At 40.6% G+C, this 12,475-nt stretch overlaps 1 protein-coding gene across 2 annotated transcripts in view; it reads right to left on the bottom strand.

Moving 5' to 3' along the window:
* mrps18a (mitochondrial ribosomal protein S18A) overlaps positions 1-12,475 on the bottom strand; it is a 124,169-nt gene that overhangs the window by 50,132 nt on the left and 61,562 nt on the right. The gene's annotated exons all lie outside the window — the stretch shown is intronic.

The following is a 12,475-nucleotide window of genomic DNA, read 5'->3' as shown; positions in this document are numbered from 1 at the left end:
AGTAAGGCCTTTGACAAGGTCCCGCATGGGAGGTTAGTTAGGAAGATTCAGTCGCTAGGTATACATGGAGAGGTAGTAAACTGGCTTAGACATTGGCTCAATGGAAGAAGCCAGAGAGTGGTAGTGGAGGATTGCTACTCTGAGTGGAGGTCTGTGACTAGTGATGTGCCACAGGGATCAGTGCTGGGTCCATTGTTATTTGTGATCTATATCAATGATCTGGATGATAATGTGGCAAATTGGAACAGCAAATTTGCTGATGATACAAAGATTGGAGTGTAGTGGACAGTGAGGAAGGTTTTCAAAGCTTGCAAAAGGATTTGGACTAGTTGGAGGAATAGGCAGAAAAATGGCAGAGTTTAATGTGGACAAGTGTGAGGTATTGCACTTCGGAAGGTCAAACCAAGGTAGAACATACAAGGAAAATGGTAGGACACTGAGGAGTGCAGTAGAACAGAGGGATCTGGGAGTACAGATACATAATTCCCTAAAAGTTGCTTCACAAGTAGTTAGGGTTGTAAAGAAAGCTTTTGGTACATTGGCCTTTATAAATCAAAGTATTGAGTATAAGAGTTGGACTGTAATGGTGAGGTTGTATAAGACATTGGTGAGGCCAAATTTGGAGTATTGTGTGCAGTTTTGGTCACCTAATTACAGGAAGGATATTAATGAGGTTGAAAGAGTGCAGAGATGGTTTACAAGGATGTTGCCAGGACTTGAGAAACTGAGTTACAGAGAAAGGTTGAATAGGTTAGGACTTTATTCCCTGGAGTGTAGGAGAATGAGGGGTGATTTGATAAGAGATGTATGATATCATGGTGGGTATAGATAGAGTAAATGCAAGCAGGTTTTTACCACTGAGGCCAGGGGAGAAAAAAACCAGAGGTCATGGGTTAAGGGTGAAGGGGGAAAAGTTTAAAGGGAACATTGGGGGGGGGGGCTTCTTCACGCAGAGAGTGATGGGAGTGTGGAATGAGCTGCCAGATGAAGTGGCGAATGCGGGCTCACTTTTGACATTTAAGAAAAACTTGGACAGGTATGTGGATGAGAGGGGTTTGGAGGGATATGGTCCAGGTGCAGGTCAGGGGGACTAGGCAGAAAAATGGTTCGGCACAGCCAAGAAGGGCCAAAAGGCCTGTTTCTGGGCTGTAATGTTCTACGGTTCTATTGCTCAGACTCTGTCACTCAGGCCGTCAAGCCCCATCAACATCAATCTCTTCTAAAACTTTTCCAGTTTAATGACATCTTTTCTATAGCAGGGTGACCAAAACTCAGCACAATATTCCAAATACAGCCGATGTCTTGTACAACTGCAACACAATACCTATACTTAATGCCCTAACTGAAGATGCCTAACAATTCAAGTTTCAAAGCATTCTACTATTGTAGAATTTTAAAGGCCTTACTGAAGTCCATATGGACTACATTTACTGCCCTGCCCTCATTGACTTTCTTGGTTATTTCTTCAAAAAAAAATCTAATTTGAGAAACATGATCTCCCACACAGAAAGCCATGCTGACTCCGCCCCCCCAACAAACCTCAAACTTTCCAAATACATGTATATTTATTTATTTTTCAATTAGAAATACAGCACGGCAACATACCTTTCCAGTTCCCATACCACAATTACACTACTAACCTGTATGTTTTTGAAATGAGGGAGGTAACAGGAGCACCCACAGTAAACACATGCAGTCATTAGAAGAACATACAAACCTCTTACAGACAGCATCTCTGGCACTGTAACAGCATTACATTAACCGTGACACTACAATACCGCCCTAAATTTTATCCCTCAGAATCCCTTCCAGTACCTTACCTACCACAGATGTTAGGCCTATCAAGTCCCTCAGGATTTTCATTGCAGCCCTTATTAAATAAAGACACAACATTAGACACCCTTCCAGCACTTCATCCACAGCTTGTAATGATGCATATATCTCAGCCAAGGATCCTGCAATTTCTTCTCTATCTTCCCACGATGTTCTTGAATATACCTGATCAGACACTAGAGTTTTATTTATCTTCATACATCTTAAGACCTCCAAAACCACCTCCACTCTTATGCAGACTATCTCCAAGATGCCTTTGCTTATTATTTCAAGGTCCAAAGTTTTTATGTCTTTCTGCATGGTAAAGTCAGAGAAGAAATACTCATCGAGAACCTCCTCACCCTTCTCCTGCAGTTCCGTGCACACATGCTCACTTTGGTCTTTGGGGGGCCCGATTCTCCCTCGTTAGTCTTTTTTCTTTAATTTACTTACAAAATCGCTTCGGATTCTCCTTTTTCTTGTCTGCCAAAGTTATTTCATGCCCTTCCTGATTTCCTTCTGGTATACACTCACATATCCCATATACTCTTCCAGAGATTCCCTTGATCCGGGCAGCCTGTACATGACCCATACTTCCTTTTTTCTCCTGACCAAAGCTTCAATATCTCTCATCATCCTGTGCTCCCCAGTCCTGCCAGCCTTGTCTTTCACTCCCATGCAGATTGTGTACTCTCATTATCTCACTTTTAAAAGTCACCCACTTGCCCACAAACAAACTACTCTAATCAATTTTTCCCAACTCCAGTCTAATACCTTCAAAATCTATCTTCTTCAATTTAGAAATTTAACTTGTAGACCCTTTCTGTAGTTAATTGAAAACTAACTGAACTTGTCCCACAGTCCTCCCCACTGAAATCTCAGTAACCTGTCTTGCCCCGTTTTCCAAGAGTAGGTTAAACATTTTCCTCTTTCTAGTACTGCCTTCTATATATTGCCCGAGGAAACTTTACTTAAAAATCCCTTAATGAATGCCACCTCATTTAAGCCCTTAATACTATGGCAACTCCAGTCTGTATTAGGAAAGTTAAAATCCTCTATTTTGATAACCCTTTTATTCTTGCAACTTTCTGCCAATTCCTGCATATTTGTTCAAATTCCCTTTGATTATTAGGGGACAAAGAGTACAATGCCAATATTATTATTTCTCACCTCCAACCATTCTGCTTCAGAGGACAATCCTTCAGTAATTTCGTTTCAGACTACTGCTATAATGTTCGCCTTAATCAGGAATGCAACAGCTTCCTCTCCTTCCCTGCAGCTCTATCCTGGGACATTCAGCTAGCTGCTAGCCCATCCCTCCCCTAGCCATATTTCTGTAATGGTTATTATATCACAGTCCAATGTAGCTATCTATGCCCTGAGTTCATCTCAGGCAGAGAAATGTTTAGTGTTTCCAGTATTTTCTATTTTTAGTTCAGCCGTCTGGCAAATACAGTTATTTTGGTCTTCAAATTTCCAGTCCCAGACATCTTCAATCCAACAGGATTAAGATAAAAAGGTGAGAAACTGACTATGTGTTAATTATAAACTTCACAGGTTTACCAAATTTATTGATAATATCAGAGGACTAGATGAAAGTAAGCCTTGCATCTTTGTTCAAATAGTCACACATCAAGTTGTATAGGTCACCATATTCAGCATTATGCTGAGAAAATTGCTGGTTAACATTTTTAAGAATACCACCCAGTGAAGAACTGGCAAGGTACAGTTCCATAGATTGATTGTGTGTGACTCAAAGAGGTTGCTCAAGTTTAAATTTGGCCAAAAACACATATTCTTATGTGTTAATGAGATCATGCATAGAATGGGAATAGTGCACATGGGACAAAACTCTAATTTAATATGACAAAAATCTAATTAAAAATTGCCTAAATGAAAATAGATACCACACATATACACAAACACCGAGTATCATCATGCCTAATGCACTTTGGCTCATTTTTCGGACTTCTTCCTTAATGAACTCTCAACACGGATCTTCGATGCCTCTAATTTCTGACAGGGCTGAAGAGAGCTGGACTACACACACCTATACTCACATCATTCAACAAATGTGCAGTAGAGAGCATCCTAATATGCTCCACCACTGCATGGAACGGAAACTGCACTGCGGCTGAGAGGTAGTCAAAATGCATCACCAGCACCAGGCTACCCATCATCAAGGAAGTATATACAGAAAGGTGCCAGAAAAGAGCCAGTAACACACTGCTCATGGACTTGGCGCCCCACTCCCATCAGGGAGGCTACGTACCATCCACGCCAAGACCACCAGACTCTAAACAGTTACTCTCCAGAAACAGTAAGGTTGATCAACACCTCCACCTACTAACCCGCCCCTCCATACCCCTACTACCACCACTAATTTATCAGTTCCTGTCAGCCACCTTGTATGTGGACACTCCTGTGTCTAGCATCACTTTATTAACATACAATTAATGTATATGTTATCTTGCGTTTTTACATTGTGTCTTTTTATCTTGTGTTTTTTATGTTTTGCATCAGGTGCAGAGTAACAATTATTTTGTTCTCCTTTACAACAAGAACATGATAATAAACAATCCTGAATCTTGAACAACAATGAGGATTGCCATTTCCAATCTCTACATTTCTCTTGGATCAGCTATCAGTTCCTTCCAATTCCTGTATTCTAATTTTATTATAGTAAACAAGGTATAAAATGTCCAACTGGAACAGACTAAATTTCTTTAATTAAAGCTGCAATTGAAAGTTATGCTAAAATGAATAATTCCAATAAGGATAACGAAACTAAATAAAAAGCTGTAACTGCTATAGGACATAAGAAAATACAAAATAGGAGCACGGCTAGGCCATCAGGCCTGTCCTGCCTGCTCTGCCATTCAATAAGATCATGGCTAATCTGACCACGGACTCATCTCCACCTACCTGCCTTTTCTCCCATAAACCTTAATTCCCTACTATGCAAAAATCTATCCAACCTTGTCTTAAATATATTTACTGAGGTAGCCTCCACTGCTTCATTGGGCAGATAATTCCACAGATTAACCACTCTTTGAGAAAAGCAGTTTCTCCTCATCTCCAACCTAAATTTACTCCCCCGAATCTTTAGGCTATGTCCCTTAGCTCGAGTCTCACCTAACAGTGGAAACAACTTTCCTATCTCTATCTCTTTCATAATTTTAAATATTTCTATAAGATCTCCTCTCATCCTTCTGAATTCCAGTGAGTACAGTCTCAGGTGACTCAATCTCTCCTCATAGTCTAACACACTCATATTTGGAATCAACCTGGTGAACCACCTCCTAAGCCAGTATATCCTTCCTTGAGTAAGGAGACCAGACCTGCACGCAGTACTCCAGATGCAGCCTCACCAGTAGCCTGTACGGTTGCAGCATAACCTCCTTGCTCTTAAGTTCAATCCCTCTAGCAATGAAAGCCAACATTCCATTTGCCTTCTTGATCACCTGCTGCACCTGTAAACCAACCTTTTGCAATTCATGCACGAGCACTCCCAAACCCTTCTGCACAGCAGCATGCTGCAATCTTTTATCATTTAAATAATAAAACCATCTTTGATTTTTCCTTCCAAAGTGGATGACCTCACACTTATCAACATTGTACTCCATCTGCCAGACCTTCACCCACTCACTTAACCTATCTATCTTTCTGCAGACTCTCTGTATCCTCTGCACTATTTGAATTTTCCACTCCATTTAGTGCCATCAGCTAACTTAGATACACTACACTCAGTCTCCTTTTCCAGATTGTTAATGTGTATCATGAACCGTTGCAGGCCCAGCACCAACCCCTACGGCACATCGCACAGCACTGATTGCCAACCAGAGAAACACCTATGTATCCCAACTCTCTGCTTTCTATTGGTTAGCCAATTCCCTACCCATACTAATACATCACCTCCAACTCTATGCATCCTTATCTTATGGATAAGTCTCTTATGTGGCACCTTATCAAACGCCAAGTAAATAACATCCATCTGATTCCCCTCTATCCACCGTGCTGGTTATATCCTCAAAGAACTCCAGGATCTGCCTTTGCTGAATCCATGCTGCATCTGCCTTATGGATCCATTTCTTTCCAGATGACTTGCTATTTCTTCTTTAATGATACCTTCAAGCATTTTTCCAACTACAGATGTTAAAACTAACTGGCCTATAGTTATCTGCCTTTTACCTACATCCTTTTTTGAACAGTGACATTTGCCTTCTTCCAATCAACCAGGACCGGCCCAGAGTCCAGAGAATTTTGGTAAATTAGCCAAAGCCTTAACTATAACCTCCGCCATTTCTTTCAGTACCCTGGGATGCTTTCCATCAGGACTAGGAGACTAGTCTATCTTTAGGCCTACAAGTTTGCTGATCATTACCTCTTTTGTGATAGCTATTGTATGAGATCCTCACCTCCCATCCCATCCATATCATCTCTCTTCAATGTTAGACATGTCCTCCACCATGAAAACTGACACAAAATAGCCATTCAAAGCATTGACTATTTCTTCATTAGCCAATACCAATTCCCCTTTTTGTCTTCCAAGGGAGGGACCTACATTCACTTTAGCCACCCTTTTACACTTCATATAATTATAAAAACTTTTACTATCCATTTTTATATTTTCTGCTAGTTTATTTTCATAATCTATCTTCCCTTTCTTTATTGCTCGTTTTGTGGTTCTTTGTTGCCTTTTAAGGTTTTCCCAATCTTCCAGTTTCCCACTACCCTTCGTGACTTTGTACGCATGAGCTTTCAGTTTGCTGCCTTCCTTTATTTCCTTAGTTCCCCAAGGCTGGCTCTCCCCACACTTACTGTCCTTTCTTTTAACTGGAATATACTTTTGTTGAGCACCATGAAAAATCTCTTTGAAAGTGTTCCACTGTTCTTCAACCATCCCACATGTAGCCTGTGTTTCCAGTCTACCCTACCCAACTCCTCCCTCATCCCGTTGTAGTCTCCTTGTTTAGGCATAATACACTGATTTTAGATCAAATGACTGCACCATCAACTTGTATCAGAAACTCAATCATGCTCTGATCACTCTTTCCAAGAGGATCACTAACTACAAGTTTGCTAATTTTACCTGTCTCATTGCACAGGACCAGATCCAAGATAGCATGTTCCCTTGTAGGTTCAGTAACATGCTATTCAAGAAAGCTATTATGTATGCATTCTATGAAGTCCCCCCAAGACTGCCTCGACCAACTTGATTCACCCAATCTATGTGCAAGTTAAAGTCCAGCACGATTACTGCTGTTCTATTCTTACACGCCACAGATATATCTCAGTTTATTGCCTGTGACACTATAATGTTATTATTTGGAGGCCTATTGACAACTCCCACCAATGAATTTTTCTCTTTACAATTCCTAATCTCTACCCACATGGACTCAACCTTCTGTCCCTTAGATCTTATATAATCTCTCACTATCACCCCGATCTCATCCTTAATTAAGAGTGCCACCCCACTCCCTTACCTTCCTGCCTATCATTCCATATTGCCCCATAGCCTTGGATATTTAATTCCCAATCCTCTCCACCCTGCAATCTCATTTCTGTAATGGCCACTAAATCATACCCCTTTCTACTAATTTGTGCCACAAGTTCACTGACCTTTTTACGAATACTACGGGCATTCAAATAAAGTGCCCTTACACTCATTATGCTTTTAAAATCTTGTAATCTTTTGTCTCCTATGCACTTGACTTTTCTGCACTCCACCTTTACATCTCTTTTTTAACTTTTGCATTTACTTTATCTTTTGCATTTACTTTTCTTTTTTACTTTATTCATACTTCTCCAATATGTTGGATCCACCCCCATGCTGTTTAGTTTAAAGCCCTATCCACAATCCTAGTTATATGATTCACCAGGATCCAGGTCCTAACACAAATAAGGCAGAGCCCGTCCCAGTGGAATAGCTCCCTCCTTTCCCAATACAGGATCCCAGTTTCCCATGAATTCAAACCCACTTCTCCCACACCAATCCTTGAGCCACACATTTAACTCTCTAATCTTCTTAACCCAGTGCCAATTTGTACGGGGCTCAGGTAGTAACTCAGAGATTGCTACCTTTTGGGTTCTGCTTTTTAATTTAGTCTTTAACTGCTCAAATTCCCTCAGAACTTCTTTCTTCATTCTACCTATGCTGTTGATACCCACATGGACCACAACAACAGGATCTTTCCCCTCCCACTGTAAATTCCTTTGTAGGTCAGAAAAGATGTCCCAAAACCTGGCAGCAGGCAGGCAACACATGTTCGGGACGCTCTATCCCTGCGACAAACTTCGTCTATTCCTGTGAGTATACAGTCGACCCTCCTTATCCGTGGGGGATTGTTTCCAGGACCCCCTGCAGATACCAAAATTCACGGATGCTCAAGTCCCTTATTTAACATGTCGCAGTGTGGTGGTCTTTAGGACACAGCGGAACCCCGGACTTTATTTAACATGTGGACATTAGGACCTGGCAGCGCAGCTCTGAATCCGCAGTGTTTCTGTTCACGAAAATAATCACAATTGAAAATAAGGTGGAAGTAATAAAGCGATTGGAAAGAGGTGAAACGCCATCGGTCATTGGAAAAGCGTTGGGCTACAGTCGGTCAACGATCAGAACAATTTTAAAATATAAAGTGAGAAAGGCCCTGCCCCGATGAAAGCTACAATAATTAAGCAATGCAATGGTTTAATTATTGAAATACATATGTTTCTTAAGTGTTTTATATGCATAGGAAGGTAAAATAAGTATTATATGCTAAGAAAAACGTTTGACTAACTGACGCTAAATAATACCAGATGTACCTGTTCCGACTTCAAATCTGACTTAAAGACATACTCAGGAATGGAACTCATTCATAACCCAGGGACTGCCTGTACTTTTAAGTCATTTCTAGATTACTTATAATACCTAAAATAATGTAAATACTATGTAAATAGTTGTTATACTGTATTGTTTAGGGAATAATGACAAGAAAAAATAGTCTGCACATGCTCAAGCAATGAGTGCTGGAGAGAGAACTTCCGGGTTTTCCCGATCCGCGGTTGGTTGAATCCGCGGATAAGGAGGGCCGACTGTTCTACCTGCAATTACCACGACATTTCTTTTCTCTCCCCCCTCTTGAATGGCTCCCTGAACTACGGTGCCACAGTGAGGCTGCTCATCCTTCCTACAGCCCCCACTCTCATCCATACAGGAAGCAAGAAACTCAGACGTGCCGGACGAGTTCAAGGCCTGAGGCTCCTCCAGCACTGTGTCTTGGACTCCACCACCTGTCACACTCGCAGTCACACCCTCTTGTCCCTGACCACAGAGCAAATTTGAGGCAGCTAATCTAATGGGTGTGCCTGTCTCCTGAAGCAGAGCAAGAAGGTAACTCTCCCCCTCCTTGATGTGTCGCTCAAGTAGAAACTACCATAGATAGGCAAAGAAGTCAGCATGGACCAGGTAGGCCAAAGGAGTCATTTCTGTGCAATATGACTGTGATTCTGTGCAGATTTGTTATGTTCTGACTTCATACAAATACTAATTCAATCACAGCAAATAGCTATTGAAGCAAATTGCATCAAACACAGTAAAAAGGAATTTGAAAACATTAAGCAAAATATTGAAATCTACGTCATGGGTCACAGTTCCTATGTAAGACTAATGTGGCCACAACGAGCCAATACCCCTTTAGATGCTTAAAACAAAACATTAATACTACCATTATATCTACTCCTTCATGTTTCCTACATAAACAAAAAGGCACAAAAACAAGGACTTAATTGCACACTCATCAACAGGTGCTGTTAATCTGAATTCTGGACAAATCCTGACCAGCAGGCACTAAATAAAATGGGAGATGTCATGCCACATTCTTGCCAGAACATTAACTTCGGCCTCCTGCATCAACAATCTGATGTTGTATTCTAAGCCACAACAGCCAAGAATGACAGGAAACCTGAATAAAAAATGGAAATACGAGGTGGGATGACAAAGAAAATTAATAACCAAACTGAGTTTTCAGCTGCCAGCTGACTGCTAAAAACAAATAAATCCACTTCCTCCCAGTCCTTTGAATAAATAAGACAAGTAAAGGCAAGGGTCATACTCTGAAGCTGACCGACCCATTGCTGCTTAGACCGACTCACATACAATAGCAGTGGCAAAACTCCAAGTGCATAGTCACATAAACCCAACGCTACCTCCAGCAACTCCAAAACAGATGTGATGAAACCTGTCTGTTGGCCACTGGATTGCACAATTCCTGTTATCATTCAGCAATTAAACAAAGGGGAAAGAGTCCAACACTTATATTCCATAGGAATGACATCTTCCAGGTGTGTCCTTCAGCACATGATTGAGGCAGCCACCCAAATCACCTGGGGACATATCCTGCTGATTTGTTTTGAAAAGTATACTCTTCCCAGGGCCTGTAATACATTTGATCTTCATTTCAGGAATTCAACCCTATAAAAACTCCAATGCTGCCCGCAGAAACAAATTGGGAACATGAGATCGGACTATGTATTATTAACTGGTGAAACCTTTAATATCCTGTAAGTTAAATTGCAGGCAATTACAAACGGATTAAATATACCATCTGATCTGAACAGCTCATGTATGACCCAGCTGCAAGATTCCATGCACTTCATCTGTCTCAAAGGACACAAGTGGTTCCAACAGGCATGAGCAATGTGGTCACTGAATATATAATGCCAACAGTGGCATATCGAAACATCCTCTATCAATAAATGCAGTAACCCAGACTAAACGACGTACAAGGAAACCCAGAAAAAAAACATCCATGAAGTACAGCAAAAAAAGAGAAAGGTCTCTAGCTTCATGTGAAAACCATGATGTCTCAACCACTACTACATATTGCATCAAATTCTAATTTTTAACCACTTCATTAACTTAATTAATTTTTATATGCTAAAGGGATAGACATATGGACAACTTAACTCCTGAAGAAGCCGTGGGGCCACTTGGAAGCATAGTGCAACCTATCTGATTTTCAATGGGCCCCTTCAACTGATTGATGTGTACTAGGAACCCCAGAGGCTGAATTCAAAACTAACTCATTCCAATAAAAAAAAGACTTAAAAGTAAATTCATCTCCATATCTGCAAATTCACTGGTAGTTAAAGACTACCAGATTACTACTAATATTTCAAGGGGAAATGTGATAGAGATTAGAATGGCCTTGCCAAGGCATTGGAGAATGAAAGTGTAGATAAGGAATTTATCTTGTACCTATCCATGTTGCACTTGATCAGACAACAGTTGCTGCTGGTGCAGGAGTTAGTCTTTTATACTATTATAAAACCAGAAGACATAACAGCAGAATTATCTTGAGTTTGATAATCTTACTACAGGTTCTTCAAGGTTTAACTGATAAAATAGGTAAGGGAGAACCCACTGATATTTTGTATTTAGGTTTTTAAAAGGCCAATGATAAAATTTCAAATTAGTGGTTAACATGCAAAATTAAAACCAACAATTGAGATTATGTGCCTGGTTGACACACAGAAAACTAAGAGTAGGTGCAAATGGGCTTGTTGGGATGGCAGGTGATGATTACTGGGCTAGCAAAATGAAATTGTGTTTAAGCCCCAGCGGTTCACCATATATTAATCAAGGATTTGGCTGAGGGAACTAAACATAGAATTTTTATGTTCATTAATGGCATGAAACTGGGTGGGATTACGATCTGTGAGGAAGATGCAAAGATACTTCAAGATGATCTTAACAAGTCGGATGAAAAGGTATATACATGGGAGATGTACTGTAACATTATTACATATGAAGCTATTCACAGAGGAAAAATGGAAAGGCGAAGTATTATTTAACTGATAATAAATTTGGAAATTTTGATGAAAACAAAAAGGTTCTGGGTGACTTTTTCAGCTGATTCCTGGGATAGTTGGCCCTTCATATGAAGAGAGATTGGATCAACTAGGCTGTATTCAGTGGTATTTAGAAGAATAAAAGACAATCTTAGTAAAACGTACAAACTTCTGACAGGACTTGATGAGCAAGATGCTAGAAGGATTTTTTCCCCCTGGCTGAAATAGCATGAAACTAGAGGGCTGAAAATATGAAAACCCTTAGGACAGAGATGAGGGATTATTTCTCAGTGGGTGGGAATCCTGTAGAATTCTCTGTGGAAGGCAAAGAATGCACGTAAGAAAGAGGAAGACACAAAACGCATCAAGGGATATGAGGAGTGAGCAAAAAAAAAGAAATGAAAAAGGACATCATTCATGATCATACTGAGAAGCAGAGCATGCTCCGAAGGCCAAATGACCTACTCCTATTCCTAATTCTTGATAATGCAGATGAGAAGGACATTCACACACAAAATGACTAAAATTTTCAATGTTTTAGCTCTTCCTTCTCTACCAGAGTCTTTTACACTGGTAGCGTAGAGGTTAACATAACGCTTTATAGTACAGGCGACCCGGGTTCAATTCCCACTACATTTGTAAAGAGTTCGTTTGTTCTCCCGGAGACTGTGTGGGTTTCTTTCGGGTGCTCCAGTTTCCTCCCACAGTCCAAAGTCATACTGGTTAATTGGTCACTGAAAATTGTCCCATGATTATGCTAGGGTTAAAGGGGAGGTTTCTGGGCATTGCAGCTCGAAAGGTCAGACGGGCCTATTCTGTGCTGTAT

The sequence above is a fragment of the Hypanus sabinus genome, chromosome 10 (assembly GCF_030144855.1).
Source record: "Hypanus sabinus isolate sHypSab1 chromosome 10, sHypSab1.hap1, whole genome shotgun sequence".
Taxonomy (NCBI): Eukaryota; Metazoa; Chordata; class Chondrichthyes; order Myliobatiformes; family Dasyatidae; genus Hypanus; species Hypanus sabinus.
Note: the sequence above shows the minus strand (reverse complement) of the source record. Positions and strands in the feature narration are given on the sequence as shown.